Here is a 14915-nt window from a genome sequence, read left to right as displayed (position 1 = left end):
AAATACACCTCTAGGCGGCTTCTGTTCCAAACAGGTGCAGGGGGGTGTGCATCGCAAAGGAGGACCATTCTAAACCATGTCATGCATTATTTTCTGAGTGCAACAGCAAAAGTATGCACCACTGCTGGCCCGGTTGCATGTCTACCCCTTAAACAGGCATCAAAATGCTTTCCGGTCAGATTCCCCCATAACTTTTTTTCTCGCAACTAAATAGATGCCTTAGCGCATTTCATCATTTGTGCAAAAAAAAGTGTGCCGTGTTCAAAATGCTCTTTTTCAACCCTTGGTGTATTTGTGCAAGTCAGGGGGTGGGTGGCCTTTGCACATTTCAATGCACATTCCGAATTCACAAACGTTATGCACTTTAAAATGCACAGAAAAGAAGGAAACCCCTATGTCCTATTTGGGACAGGTGCAGAAGGACGTGCATTGCATGGTAAGGCCACCCCCGACACTCTGGTGCAAATTTTGCAAGTGGAACAGCGGTGGCATGAAATGCTGCTTTTCTACTTGCCTTTCTATCTCTCAGACATTGAAAGAAATGCTCTTTTCTTTACATTTCACAGAAGCGCTCCCAGAACCCACATCTCTGCTGGGGGCCTGAAATATATCAGTATAATGTATGCAAGTGGGCTGGCCAGCACAACATTTGCATTGTTGGCCAGCCCCCACTGAACGGCACAGGGCGCCTTCATAAATGGCCTGATTCACAGAGCGTTTTCCTATGGGAATTCACCATTATAAAACACTTTCCTGAGTATCTGCCCCTTTGTCTTTTTTTACATTTCACTGTGACATGTCTGGGCTGCTTATTAGGAAATGTGCTTCCAGCTCGGCTGCCCGGGCCCACCGAAATGAGCAAGGCCCCCTTTGAGAAAAAGGAGACCTCTGTATTTCTCAAAAAAGCGAAAAAATAAAAAAAAGGCCCACACTGTGCACTTTTTTTCAATTGCACTTTCTTCTGAGAATCAGAGTCCTCAATATGTGAAACAGCTCTTGTCATTATTTCGTTCGTTTGCTATGGCTCATGAAAGATTTTGGCAATGTTTTAAAGTTTACATGAAACGTCACTCTATTGCTATGGGGATTGTGTATATAATCAGCCGCATGACTAATGCTTTGGAATAAGTAATTGCTGCCAGGTGGTTAAATAACAGAGTGCTGAAAATGACAGGTATGGTGTCTCAGGGGTGTCAGAGGCGTAGCCAGGATTGTCTATCAAGTGGGTCCTGAAGCTCATGAAGTTCGGCCACCTAAGTAACATTACCACCTGTAAATGGCCACACAGCGCTGCTGAGTGGACATTTACAGTGTAAGGGTGGGCCTTGCCCACTCAGGCCCTACCCTGTCTACGCCTCTGAGGGGTGCTCTGACTCCCCAGATGGCGACTGGACATTCTCGGAAGGTAGGCCACGCGCCATTCCGAGCACTGTTGCAGTCAGCCGTCGGATTATCTAATATTTGCAACAGTGCAAACCATGGAGTGAATGCTTTGAAAATACGGAAGGGGGCAAATACGATTCTTCACAATCCATACTATCTTTAAAAGTTTGCACGAGGGCAAACATACATCAGACGGTTTGGGCACTGCGTGTAATGCATCACGCATGAAGAGAGCTGTTTACTGCATTTATTTTCATGTTTAATAGCACACATAGTAAAGAAAGGATCTGCTTGATTTTGAAAACCTTGTTTTAGATATTATGGCTAGGCGCTGAATCTCTCATCCAAGCAGCACTACTGGTGTTCAATTCATTGGTCTCATTGTTTTGCAGACAGGCAAAGTTTCGATAATCTCTGATCTCTTACACTTGACTTATCACATATCTCAGTAAAGGATGTGCCTATTCCCTGCAGTGATATAAATATCCATAGATAATTGGGATGACATGTGATGCATATGATTTGATAAATACAATGAATCAATCTCCTATGTATTGTTTGTGCAGAAGGACTAAACCAATTTCCGATACATGACATAATAATTAATGCCCATGGCGCTCTAAAGTATTTAGTGCAAGCCCTTGTTTTCACGGTGGGATTTTTGTATCTTTATGTTTAAAGTAGTCCTCTTGAATGTTTGTCCTGATGAAGACGAGAGGCAAGCAAGAGATGCGCTATCCGCCGAAACTCGTTGACATGTTTAGCATTGAATGGTTTGTATTGTCATGATCTTAAACTACAGATTGCTGTGTCTTCTTGAGGAGTTAGGAATGAAGTGTATCGTATTGGTTAATTATTTTGTTTTCCATGCATAAGTCAAAAATGCGTAATGTGACTTTTCGTTGTTATGCAACATATGTGTTTTAGCTACTGTGTTTATTGGCTTTTCTAACAAATGATGAAAACGAAATAAAAATAATTGGTTGTAGTTATGATACAGTCAAAACGTTAGTGTTGTTATTCTATCCCTAGCACAATGTATGTACTTTTAAGACAGAGTACGCGTAGAATCGGGAGAAATGCATAGCTCATCAGATGGCTTGGATTGCAGGCCCATACCATGAGTTAAGGCCCGCACTTTGCGCCTTTTCATTGACTAAGGGCCGTTATGATGTTATCTCCTAAAGGCTAATTAAGATGTTATAGACCTGGATTGAGAGCTATACTGGGTGTTATGGGTTCCAAAGCCCGAGGTAAACACATGAGCGCCCGAGCAGGGGATTGCTGTAGCGCAAGGTAGGGGATTGCTATAGCGCAAGGCAGGGGATTGCTGTAGCGCAAGGCAGGGGATTGCTGTAGTGCAAGGCAGGGGATTGCTGTAGCACAAGGCAGGGGATTGCTGTAGAGCAAGGCAGCAGATTGCTGCAGTGGAAGGCATGGGATTGCTGTAGCACAAGGCAGGGGATTATTGTAGCGCAAGGCAGGAGATTGCATTAGCACAAGGCAGGGGATTGCTGTAGTGCAAGGCAGGGGATTGCTGTAGAGCAAGGCAGGAGATTGCTGTAGTGGAAGGCAGGGGATTGCAGTAGCGCAAGGCAGGAGATTGTTGTAGCGTAAGGCAGGGGATTGCTGTAGCACAAGGCAGGGGATTGCTGTAGAGGATTGCTGTGGAGGAAGGCAGGGGATTGCTGTAGCGCAAGGCAGGGGATTGCTGTAGCGCAAGGCAGGGGATTGCTGTAGCACAAGGCAGGGGATTGCTGTAGAGGAAGGCAGGAGATTGCTGCAGTGGTAGGCAGGGGATTGCTGTAGCACAAGGCAGGGGATTGCTGTAGAGCAAGGCAGGAGATTGCTGCAGTGGAAGGCAGGGGATTGCTGTAGCACAAGGCAGGGGATTGCTGTAGAGCAAGGTAGAGGATTGCTGTGGAGGAAGGCAGGGGATTGCTTTAGCACTAGGCAGAGGATTGCTGTAGAGCAAGGCAGGGGATTACTGTTGCGCAAGGCAGAGGATTGCTTTAGCGCAAGACATGGGATTGCTGTAGTGCAAAGCAGGGGATGCTTATTTCATATCACAGTATGAGTAGATGTATTGCCAGGGCTCTGGTGACATAGATATGGGCCTGAGCGTAGACCGTTATTTGGAGGGCAGGACTTCCAGCTCTGGTGGTCTGTGTGGGACATGGGAGGGATGATAAGGTTTGTCTCTACATGAAACTCTCAGCTTTATCTATGTGTGCAGAAAATTCTGGCAAACCACAGTCTGGTGCAAAGGGATAGCATACCTAAACCGTTGACTTTCGGCTATGCTTGTCTAATCCAGGAGCTAGTGTGAGGCACTGAGTTGGGGCTGTGGGGAGCATCACTGACATGAGCATCCGATGCATGAGGGAGGAGGTGTAGTGGAGCAGTGGTGATACGGGGGAGCTTCGGGATGAGGGAGCAGAGCCATTCTGGAGGAGGGTGCGGGCAGGGGTGGCCAGAAGAGAGAAGTATGGTGGGGGTGGCATCGGGAGCAAAGGCAGTGGAGGTACCTTGCAGCACCGAGGGAGCAAAGCCTTCTGCAGAATAGAAAGTCACGGGGAAGATAAGGCACTGGCATATTTGCAGGTTTTACTGCTTTGTATGGCTCATAGATTGACCAACCCGAGTGCTCAAGGGGCATCCTGTGGGTATAAAAGTCAGATATTCAAAGCAAATGCCAAGACTCATGTCAGAATCTGAATGCAGTATTACTAATAAAAAGCTAATCAGTGAAAAGAAACAATTCCAATAACTTTATCAACAATCTCTACCACAAGGTTTCCAGAATGTTTCTTTGATGATGTCTGGTTGAGTTGTCAGAGCTAGCATGACATCATTCGCTAGATGGTACCTTTGAAGGGACTATTTACTCACCATCAAACTACCCATATCACGCACAGCCGGCATTCAAGGAGGACCTCCTACACATGCTTAGCTCCAGAATCAAAGCTACTGCAAAAACTATCCTTCTTGGAGACCTCAACCTAGGCCTCAATGACTGCACTGACACCAAAGCTGCCTCCCTAGCCAACGCCCTTAATGGTCTAGGATTCAATCAATGCATAACAACTCCCACCCATTCTAATGGTTGCACCCTCAACTGGCTAGTAGACCTCAATTGCCAGATCGCTGTGCTCTCCAATCTCCCCTGCCCTTGGACCTATCACCATGTTTTCTTATTCACAGTACCTCTCAACGCCACCCACTTGCATAGCCCTAGCTATGCCACCCACTATTTCACGCAGCTCACAAAATCTTACTAAGGACAGAATCCTGCCCCTGCTTAGGACTCTACAACCACTGCTTCCACCTCTCACAGACCCAAACACGATAGCCAATTTGTGCTCCAACATGATGCTGTGTGCAGTCGATATCATTGCCCCATTTGCACCCCGCAAATCCAAACCCACCATGCACATAAATTTGTGGTTTACACCAGACCTCTTAGCTCTCTGTGCCAAAGAAAGTGAGGCAGAGGGCAAAATGAGAAGAACACTGTCAGATACCCACAAGGCCATGTTCGCCTCCTCCACCAAAACATACCAGCTAGCCATCCTACAGGCCAAATCTGCTACTTACAACACGAGAATTGCCAATGGCAAATTCAACACTTGTGAGATATTCACCATACTCAGGGATCTAGAGGCCTCCACCTCGTCATCACCTGACTTTGTCAAAGGCAAGACTTGGTGCACCAAAATTCCAAATGCCCTCCTTGATAGAATTACCATGCTTCATGATAAAATCCAACATAAACAAATCACCACCAACACAAACGTACAAACCACCCCCATCAAAGCCTCGTGAGATCCCCCCCCCCTCTTGGCTTTAACTCTGTCTCTGAAGCCGAGGTCACTTCCATATTGAATGCCCTGAAACCTTCAAGATGCAAAGGAGAAGCTTGCCCAGCCTCAGTTATCAAAGACTGTAAGACTGTGCAGAAGCCCTGGTCCCTTGGAAGCTTGGGTTCTCCCACTGCTTAAAAAAACATCACCATACCCTAGCATCCCCACCAACTACTGACCCATCACCACAGTCCCATTCCTCCTTAAGATTCTGAATAGAGCAGCCTACCTTCCAATTCAGCACTACCTGGTGTCGAACCACATCCTTGGTATCCATCAATTGGGATTCCGTCCAGGTCATGGCAAAGAATCAGCCCTACTTGACCTGAAGAACCAGGTCAATGAAACTAAGGATACAGCAAAGCCATCTCTCTTGCTACTCCTTGCCCTTTCAGCAGCATTTGATCTGGTTGACCACAAGATCTTCTGCCAACAACTGACCTACGCAGCCAACCTCTCACCAGAAGCAACCACCTGGGTCTCCTCCTTCCTGGAGTTAAGAACAATCAGAGTATTATGGAGAATGCATGTGCGCCCCCAGCACCTATCTTTTATGGGATCCCCCAGGGATCCTGCGTCCCCCCTGCATCCTACAATATATTTAACAAACCACTCTTCGACCTCCTAGACGCTATCGGCATCTCCTATACCACATACACCGATGATACCCAAATTCTCCTCCTCCTCTCTGGCAATTATCAAGACTCTGCAAAATTAAACACTGTCTACCAGATCATCCAGGCTTGGATGGCCACGCACCTTCTCTGTCTCAATGACAAGAAGACTGAAATCCTCCTTGTGGGCTCCCCCGCGGTGCTCAAAAACCTCAACTATCAATATACCTCCTTCACCATTGATGGTATGAAGATCCCTGTTTCCTCGACAGTGAAGACACTGAGAGTCTACCGAGACGCTTGCCTCTCACTCATGTGACAAGTCAATGCCATCTCATCTTCTGCTGCCCATACCGTCAAACTTATCAATGATTGCAGACACCTCCTGTCAGCCGACAGACACTTCAACGTTGCCCGGGACGTTTTCAGTGCCAGATTAGATTATTGCAGCACCCTATTTGCGGGCACCTCTAAATGCAACATCCAGAAACTGCAAATCATCCAAAACAATGCGCTCCCTGTGGCTCTCAACACTCCGAGGTGAGACCATATCTCTCCCACTAGAAGAAAAGTTATCTGGCTCCCTATACAAGAACAAACACCTTTAAAACATTGTCAATCACCCACAGATGCCTCTCCAACACTGCCCCCCCAATTCTCCCAGAAAATTACCAAAGCACAGTCAATGAGACCGACTAGATCCATCTATACCAACTGGATCATCTTGCCGAGTTCAGACGGGCCCGAGCTGGCGGCTCGAGTTTCCCGGTTACCGCGGTCAACCAATGGAATGCCCTTCCACCCACCTTGGGAGCTGAACAATCTTACTGAACCTTCTGCAAGAAGCTGAAACCCTGGCTCTCTACCTAGAACATTCTTCTCCTCTGCTTATCTCTCAGAGCCTCCCCCAACACGCCAAACACTGACCTCCACTCCTGCAACCTTTTCTACAGCAGCGCCTCAATGCCCAAGGGTTTTGTGTGCTTAAGAAATAAAGAAAGAAAGACATACTTATTGAATAGAAACCATTGCAGAGTGGTACCTGGATTATCAACAACACGTATTCCAGAATTCCACTTTGTTTGAAGATGTCACAGTAGGTCTCAGTACCCAACAAGACATGGGCAGCCTCTTTGGGAATAACATTACGTAGTATGGACGTTGTCCTTTCCTGCTGGCCATCTATGAATGCTGACAGAATGTTGGTGCATGGTGTGACTGACAGCGCAGGAGAATGTTGATGAATGCCTGAGTGTAAATGTTCTGAATGCATCAGGTGGAGCCCTGATCTGGAGTGCAAGAGGATGGCCGGTGGGTGGTGTGAGAAACCTGAAGGTGTCTCACTGTCTGAACCCTGGGGATCTCTTTCTCAGGTGGCCAGGGCACGGCCATCGCCCTTGGATCCAGACACTGGGGGTGGACAAGTGCGGGAGGATCACCTGGGAAAGGGGTCCTCAGGGAATAAGGGTGAGATATCCGATGGCGAAACACGGTATTTCCCCCCTTTTGACACTTCCTCCACCTTTATAGGTTATTCTAAATCCTGTCCCGGTACCCTCCCCCTAATTCCAACAAGTAACAACTCAAAAAGGAGGCATGGGAAAACCAGGAGAAATAAATTGCAATTACCATCTTGTGTATTACAACTGCAGGACTACCCCCTGTCTCAGACATGCCCCTACCCGACATTCCCTCAGTTGAAATAGAATATTGTTTAAACAGTTCCATTATGCCCCACACCTTTCTGTAAAATCACACCAGCACATGTTTTTACCGTCACACACTCACCCTGTTTATTTGGGCAAAGCCATACACAGTTTTTCCCCAAAGAATCATAAAAACCACAACTCTCCACATTGGCTTTCTCTACAAGACGAGGAAGAGGGGAGCTGAAAGAATGAAGATCTCTCACAACACCATTGAGAGACAGAAGAAAGACTATGCAATACTAAGACTGGATTGTCCCGCTAATGAGGCCAGGCAAGGTCAGGCCTCCTTTTCTAACTACTCACATGTGAGTCCACTTGAGACTCCCAGGAAGTATAAAAGGCGGAGCAGGAGAGCACACTTTGAGTGAGCTGGGGATGCTGGAAGGTGTTGAGACGGCAGAGGAAGAACAATTGAGCTGCAGAGACCCTGGAAGACCTGGAGGAGGAGGGAACCACCACACTGGACCTTTGAATGAAAGAGAGGCTGCAGTGAGGGGAGAAAGCTGTACCTCCAGGAGATAAAACCAGGGGCAGCTGGGATCGCCTGGCGGTGTCACACCAGCGCTCCTCCCCTGGGCCCAGCAGGCAAGCCTAGCTCTTTGAGGGGAAGGCGATGAGGGCCTGACCTTGGGACACATCCCCATTGAGACTTCAGCAGCTCCCAAAGCTATGGACTGCTGTTTTTGGGAGCTTTGAAATAGGAACAAAATACATTGCAATGCATTCTGGGATGGGAAGCCCAAAACAGTTTTTTGGGGAAAACTAAAGGGTTTGCACCGGGCAGAGGGAGACTCTTAAAGCAAGGTGAGAAGGTCTGAGCCTGGAAGAGTGGGACGTGGGGGTCTGGACTCAGCAGAGGGAGACCCTAAGAGCGGGAAGGCCTGAGCCCGGAAGAGGGGGATCTGAACTTAAAGAAAACCCAGTGAAGGGCCAGCAGCAGAGCAATCCGGCACCACGTGGGTACCACGTGGGCGCTTATTCGAAGGACTCAGGCTGGTCCCCTTTGTTGTAACTACAAATACCAAGAGGCCGTAGGAGAGGCCGGCGTAAGTGCTCAAAGTGGTCATACAAGGGTCGAGCAAAACCCCTTGTACAATCGAAAGTCTTTGACATGCTGAGTGAACTGTGTTACTAGGGGCAAATGGGAAGCCGACTGAGGGATGCCTACAAATTAGGTGGACCAGTTACAAACCTGAGAACATTGTATTCATAGAACTGCGTGAAGTCTCGCTTGGGGCTTTAAGGAAAGTCTGGCTGGGGGCTTTAAGGAAAGCCTGACTGGGGGCTGAGACCCAGACTTAAATATGAAGTGAACCTAAGGGTTCTAGAGTGATTTGCTTATGAACTGTGGCAAGTGTGAACCCGATGGAGGGATGCCAAAAGAAAGCTAAGGGAAGGGGGCCCCGCATTGTGATAAAGCAAAGTAAACTGTGTATCTGGCTGTAGTGAACCCGACTGAGGGAGGCTAACATTAAGAAGGGATCGGAGCCTGGTTCAGGGGGATCCAAGGGTGAAGAGTCATCACGCAACATAAAATATTACAGAAAGGGACTTTTGTTTTGTTATTTTTCACACATCAGACCACACTTGGAGGCAAGAGACTTTGTATGGAAGAGACTTGGCCACTGAAGGTCCTGATATTGCTGAAAGGAACTGTAACCTCGTGTTGGAGATGTCCACGTGTGTGTTGTGCTCAGGCGTCCCGCCTTGTCCCGTGCTAAAAACGTGGGGATGGGAGACCCCAGCTGTACCATCCCAACTTATCATTTTGGTGAACACCTCTTTCTTTTCTGTTGAATATTATCCCACACTATTTTGTTGCTTAGCAGTAAGGATTGGCAATAGATTTTTTTTAAAAAATTTTTTTAGTACAGGCCCTATTTATTTGACAAGATGCCACTAGGACTGCCTTGTTATTATTTGATGGTCGTAGCTTACTCCCATCTTACATTTAGGTTTAGATTAGGCATTTTTCTCACCCATTTATACAGTTTAGTAAACACCCCTGAACTGTGATCACTTGTGTCTGTCTTTGATGTTGCCACCATGAGTGCCTTACAGTGGCCTCATAATGTAAATACTTAGGAGTAACTGAAACAATACAGCAACTGCATATGTATATTAAAGCAGACCTGGTCCTCCTAATTAAATGGATCGCAGGGGGTCTGTGTCTGGACTACCATGAATGCCCACCAGGACACAACACTTTACCAGTCTGAGACAGACCAGTCTCAAAGATGTCCCCGTCCTAAATGTACAAATGTTAATCTATTAATGAATAAGGTGGCACGCTAAATGACTCATTTTATTCTCCTTTTATCCTACTGAGATTTTTGGGATAGCGTTTATAGTGTTTCAGGCTCCTAGGACAATGGATTGATGACTTGGAAGAGACTCGTCCTTTGTGTGTGCAACACTGATGCTCAAATGGAAGCCTATAGGCGCTGTCTTGGTTATTATGTAATGCATAGGGTCCTTACATTGCGTAACCCACAGACTTAGCCACGAAGGACTCTACTTGAGAGCTGCCTTGGGTTGGAGGAAACTATTCTGAGGAAGTTGGACTTGGCAGCTCAAGCGTTTTCACCCAGATTATATTGCCCATACTTAACAATATAATTTTCAGGGGTCACCAAGTTCAGTCTTCGAGAGACCCAGTCGCACCATGTTTTCAGGGTAACCACTGACTATGTCAATAACTCCCCTTTAGTTTCTCAGTATTAAAATGTATTTTGCTTGGATATCATGGAAAGATTAAGCAGATTTGCCTACTCAGGACCAGCCTTGGAGACCCCAGAATTAAAACTATTCATTGGCTAATGCATCCCTCTCCCACTGATGGCAAAGGCGGACCAATGTATGGCTATCTGTTCACGAGCCGCTCCCGTGTGGACTGCCATATAATTGACAGCTCTATCTCCAGCTGTGCTAAAACCCCCGGGACATCACCACTTCTTACAGGTGAGATAGCCACCTAAAAAGCAGAGGAACCTATCATCACTATCGATTGTTCAATCAATTACTTTGTTAATACTTCCAATTGGGAGTAGGGTTCCACCACCTGGAAAAGGTGCTCCAACGCTCCTATCAGGGTTCACAGATCACATTATAGGGCCGAGAGGTTGGAGACCCAAGAAGGGCAAAACAAAATCTTCTAGACGGACAGGCCAAAAAATGCCCAGAAGAACCTTCTCTCAGGAGAGATGGAGACAAAAAACCAAGGCCTGATACAGACATAGAGGATCAACAAGACTGAGAGAGGAAGGGGAAAGCTGGAGTCCTTACAGGATCCTGAAATTCAGGAGTAGATAGGGATGTCAGACAATATTCTGCAGTGAACTAACATTTTCCAATTTTACAAAAAGCTTAACTGAGTGACAGATTAATCTTGAAATGTTTTAATTGTGTGGAGCAACACTGTGACTCAATTCATGCAACACCACTGAGTGTGATGCAGGCGTGAAATAAATCACTGCACCTGAGATTTAAGATGGAACAAGTCAAATGTAATAAGTGGGATTCCATTGCCTACCAAAGAATAGAATATTCGGTCATCAATGAATCTCTTGATAGAGGGAGTTCTGCAGTCTGGGCCCTTGAGCTGATAACCTCTTCTTTCCCATGTGTTTGTGTCTCTGGATGGCGGGCTAAGAGCAGGTGTTCATCATCAAGGGCATGGGCTTCGTTCAAGCTTTGGGCCAGCCAATCCATTGTAGGTGTAGGTCTGCAAAGGGAGGACCCACAAACAATCCTTCTCTTGTCACATACCCACCCTCTGGAACTTGATCCCGGCATTTGCTTGGAATGCCCTCACAATTCGCCACTTTCGCAAACCTCTCAACATGTGGCTTTTTCAACAACACCCGACAAGGAACTAATCCCAATGGATGCACAGACCACAACTCATATCTCACAATACTGCGCTACTTCAAAAAGATGCCAGCCAAAACGCTGGCTACCCACACCCTGTGCATCACTCTGCTGCTCTCAAGCTAGGTTCATGCTTTAATCAATAGAATAAAACAAACAAACAAAAATATGTGTTGTGCGCCGAACTCTATAGAGACTTCAATGCCATTCACTAGCTGTTCAGTGGGACCATGCATCCAATGGAGAGTCAGTGGAGTAATTTCCAGACAGTCAACAAAGGATCCCTGTACTTTTGGCAAATATAGGATACTCTGATTATATCCTTTAAACTGGCAAATTAAAGGCCAGTACAGATAAATGCAAATTTCCCAATCCAAGTCTACCTCTATGAATCAGTACAGTGCAATCGATTTCTAATAAGACATATTCATCAAATGTAAAAAAAGAGTTACTAAGAAAGACATAGTTCTGCTGTAAACACCCAAGTAGAAAAAAGTACACATAAATCTAGAAAGGAAAACAAATTACACAATCAAGCAGACATAAATACATAAAGCCATTTTAAAATCCCCTCATGACTTCACCGATGGCTCATAAGTACCGCTTTGCCGTGTGCTCTGGACCTGCCTCTGTCCTCGTGTGGCTGCTTTTCCGAGGACTTCACAAGCTACAAACTTTAACACAGCGTTCACTGTGTGTTCACTGTGCATTCCCCATGACTTTGATTGACTTTTGTCCAAAAACAACGCCCTCATTGTGGGGAGTGGCTACTGGGATTCTCCCAGATTGCATTGCTATATTAGCGAGATTATCTGCGCACAGCGCGCGCGCACACAAGCAAGTACTCGTAAGTACTGCTTTGCCGTGTGCTCTGGACCTGCTTCTATCCTCGAGTGGCTGCTTTTCCGAGGACTTCACAAGCTATAAACTTTAACATAGGTGACGAACTTTGCAGCTGGACTTTACTAGCATTGCTGCCACTTTAACGCTGTTCTGACGTGTGTTTTCTGTTCTCTCCAGCGTTCACTGTGCGTTCACTGTGCATCCCCCGTGACTTTGATTGACTTTTGTCCAAAAACAACGCCCTTATTGTTGGGAGTGGCTACTGGGATTACCCAGATTGCATTGCTATATTAGCGAGATTACCCGCGCACAGCGCGCGCGCACACGAGCAAGTACTCGTAAGTACCGCTTTGCCGCTTAGCCGCGCGGCAGTAGGGGGTGGCCCTGACGCCTTTTGGCAATTTATATTTTTTGGCCTCGCAGTTTAATCCTTTGCTTCAAAAGGTACGTGGTGTGTGTATTTCTTCTCTTTTATGGTAACGCCCTACACCATGTCTACTTCTATCAAATCTTTAAAATCAGGCATGCCTAAAATTGGTGCTGACCTATATAACATCTCGCCTTTGGACTCTCGAAAGATCTTTTTTGCTAAGAGACTAAAAGAGAATCAAGAGAAAAAAAACGATCAATTTCGTTGAATGTTGATATTCGTTCCTTTTGTCAAACAGATGGTCTGAAGAAACAAAATGTAGTCTCTATAGAGACATCCCCTGTTCCAAAATTAAAATCATTGTGTTCCCTGTCTGGTGCTATACCTCCTCAGGAAGCTCCAGTCCAGGGAAATTTACACGAGTTGAATGAGAATACTCTGAATATGCCTAGTAAAGAATTAGCTCATGTTTCCATTGCTTTGGCATGTAAATCAGGTGAAATATGTTTAACCCAAATTCCTGAACTCGATGCTAAATTACCAGTGGTTTTAACTGGGTCACCGTTAAAAAATCCCCCTTTGTGCTCAGTGCAGGCGCAACGTTTATTAAGAAATGAATATGAGAAACTGACACTAGTTGGTGAAGTTGACGCAGAGGCGATTGACTTCATAAATATATCAAATTCCCACGAACCGGCTACTCCTGATGTGCAATATATCTGTTCTAATACAGGTCATTTGATACAACTTAATAATTGCTCTGCTAGACAGAGCCTGCCCATTAGCGAGACTAATTCAGTTTTGCAGGATAAACATGAGGATAAGGACAAACAAGAACTGTATAAATCACCTGTAATGTTCGATAAATCATCTTCCAGTGGTTCTAATCAGTCACTCTCTTTTGTAGCGCCCACTCCTAGGCGCACCCAATTTCATGACCCCATCGGCAATCACCCATATTTCATACAAGATCCACAGGCCAATTATAATGACAATAGGTTCTCTTTCCCTGAAGTGCCTGCCCTTAATAATACTTTAACTGCTATGAATACGGTGCTACTTTCCCTGGCAAAGTTATATGAGATGCTTGATGAGAAACTACAAAAACAGACAGACCTTATTCAGCAATCCCATGAAAATATTCTTTGTGAGATAGGAATAAAGATTCAATCTGTTACCAATTTGTCATCTGACCATATTAATCAGGGAACTCAGACGAACCTAGGTGATAAGGTAATTTCCATTCATCCCGTCCCAAAAGAGCACGTACCATCTGCAACTCACCCTGACATTGTTGTTATTAATGGTCCTCAGGAAGCTACTCAACTAACTTTGAAGGAATGTCCATCCATAACAATTGAGCTTCTCTTGAAAACACCAATTACCACTCTGGCTCCGATGTTCATCAATACTAAAACATCTTCCTCAAATATTACAAACCGTAATGAACTATCTAATTCAATGCAAATTACTAGTGAACAGCCTAGTAGAATTAAAAATAAGAAAGCATCAAGATTACTTATGACAGCTAAAAAAAAAAGACGTTTGCACTTTAAACAGGATATTCGGTTGCAAAGGAAGGAGTCACTAACATACAAACCGTTGGATGACTTACTGGCTGTTTCAGCCTCCGCGTCTTTCTTGCAAGCTTCATGTTCCATTTTGCAAAACCAATAGCTTCTACACTTTCAGCAGAAATAGGGAAGAAGTCACAAATAAAAGTGTTTATAGGCACTCAAGCAACAACAGCGATCACAGATATCACCTTAATGCCAGAATGTAATTCGTTTTTGGCCATTCATCACTCACATGAAGGGCTAGCTACCAATACTGAGTGTACAAGAGCTACAAAATGAGATACGAGCCTCTTTTGCAAACTATAACAAAGAAATTAAAAACATCAAACAGCTCATGTTGCTATCGAAGCAAGGGTTGAACCCTGATGCTAGTCAGTTGCTGCAAGCCACCTAGCCGAATGTTAAACCGCTTCTGAAAGGCCCGGGTTTGTTGAGTCGGGACTATGATTCACAGGTGAGCATGAACTCTAATCTGGCATCCCCACAATCATTAGATGGCAGGTTAAATTCAGTGCCTAATGTTGAGCCCGCATCATCTCTGTCCACCCATAAGGGCCAAGCTCAATTTAAAAAACACCATCGCTTATTGATCAAATGTCGAGGCCACCCCTTCACTAAATATGATCTCAACCGTGCTAGTATGCTCAACATCTGCACGGAAATAACGGCTTTAGAAGATCTCACCC

Source organism: Ambystoma mexicanum, chromosome 9 (assembly GCF_040938575.1).
Source record: "Ambystoma mexicanum isolate Mex_15411 chromosome 9, UKY_AmexF1_1, whole genome shotgun sequence".
Lineage (NCBI taxonomy): Eukaryota > Metazoa > Chordata > Amphibia > Caudata > Ambystomatidae > Ambystoma > Ambystoma mexicanum.
Note: the sequence above shows the minus strand (reverse complement) of the source record.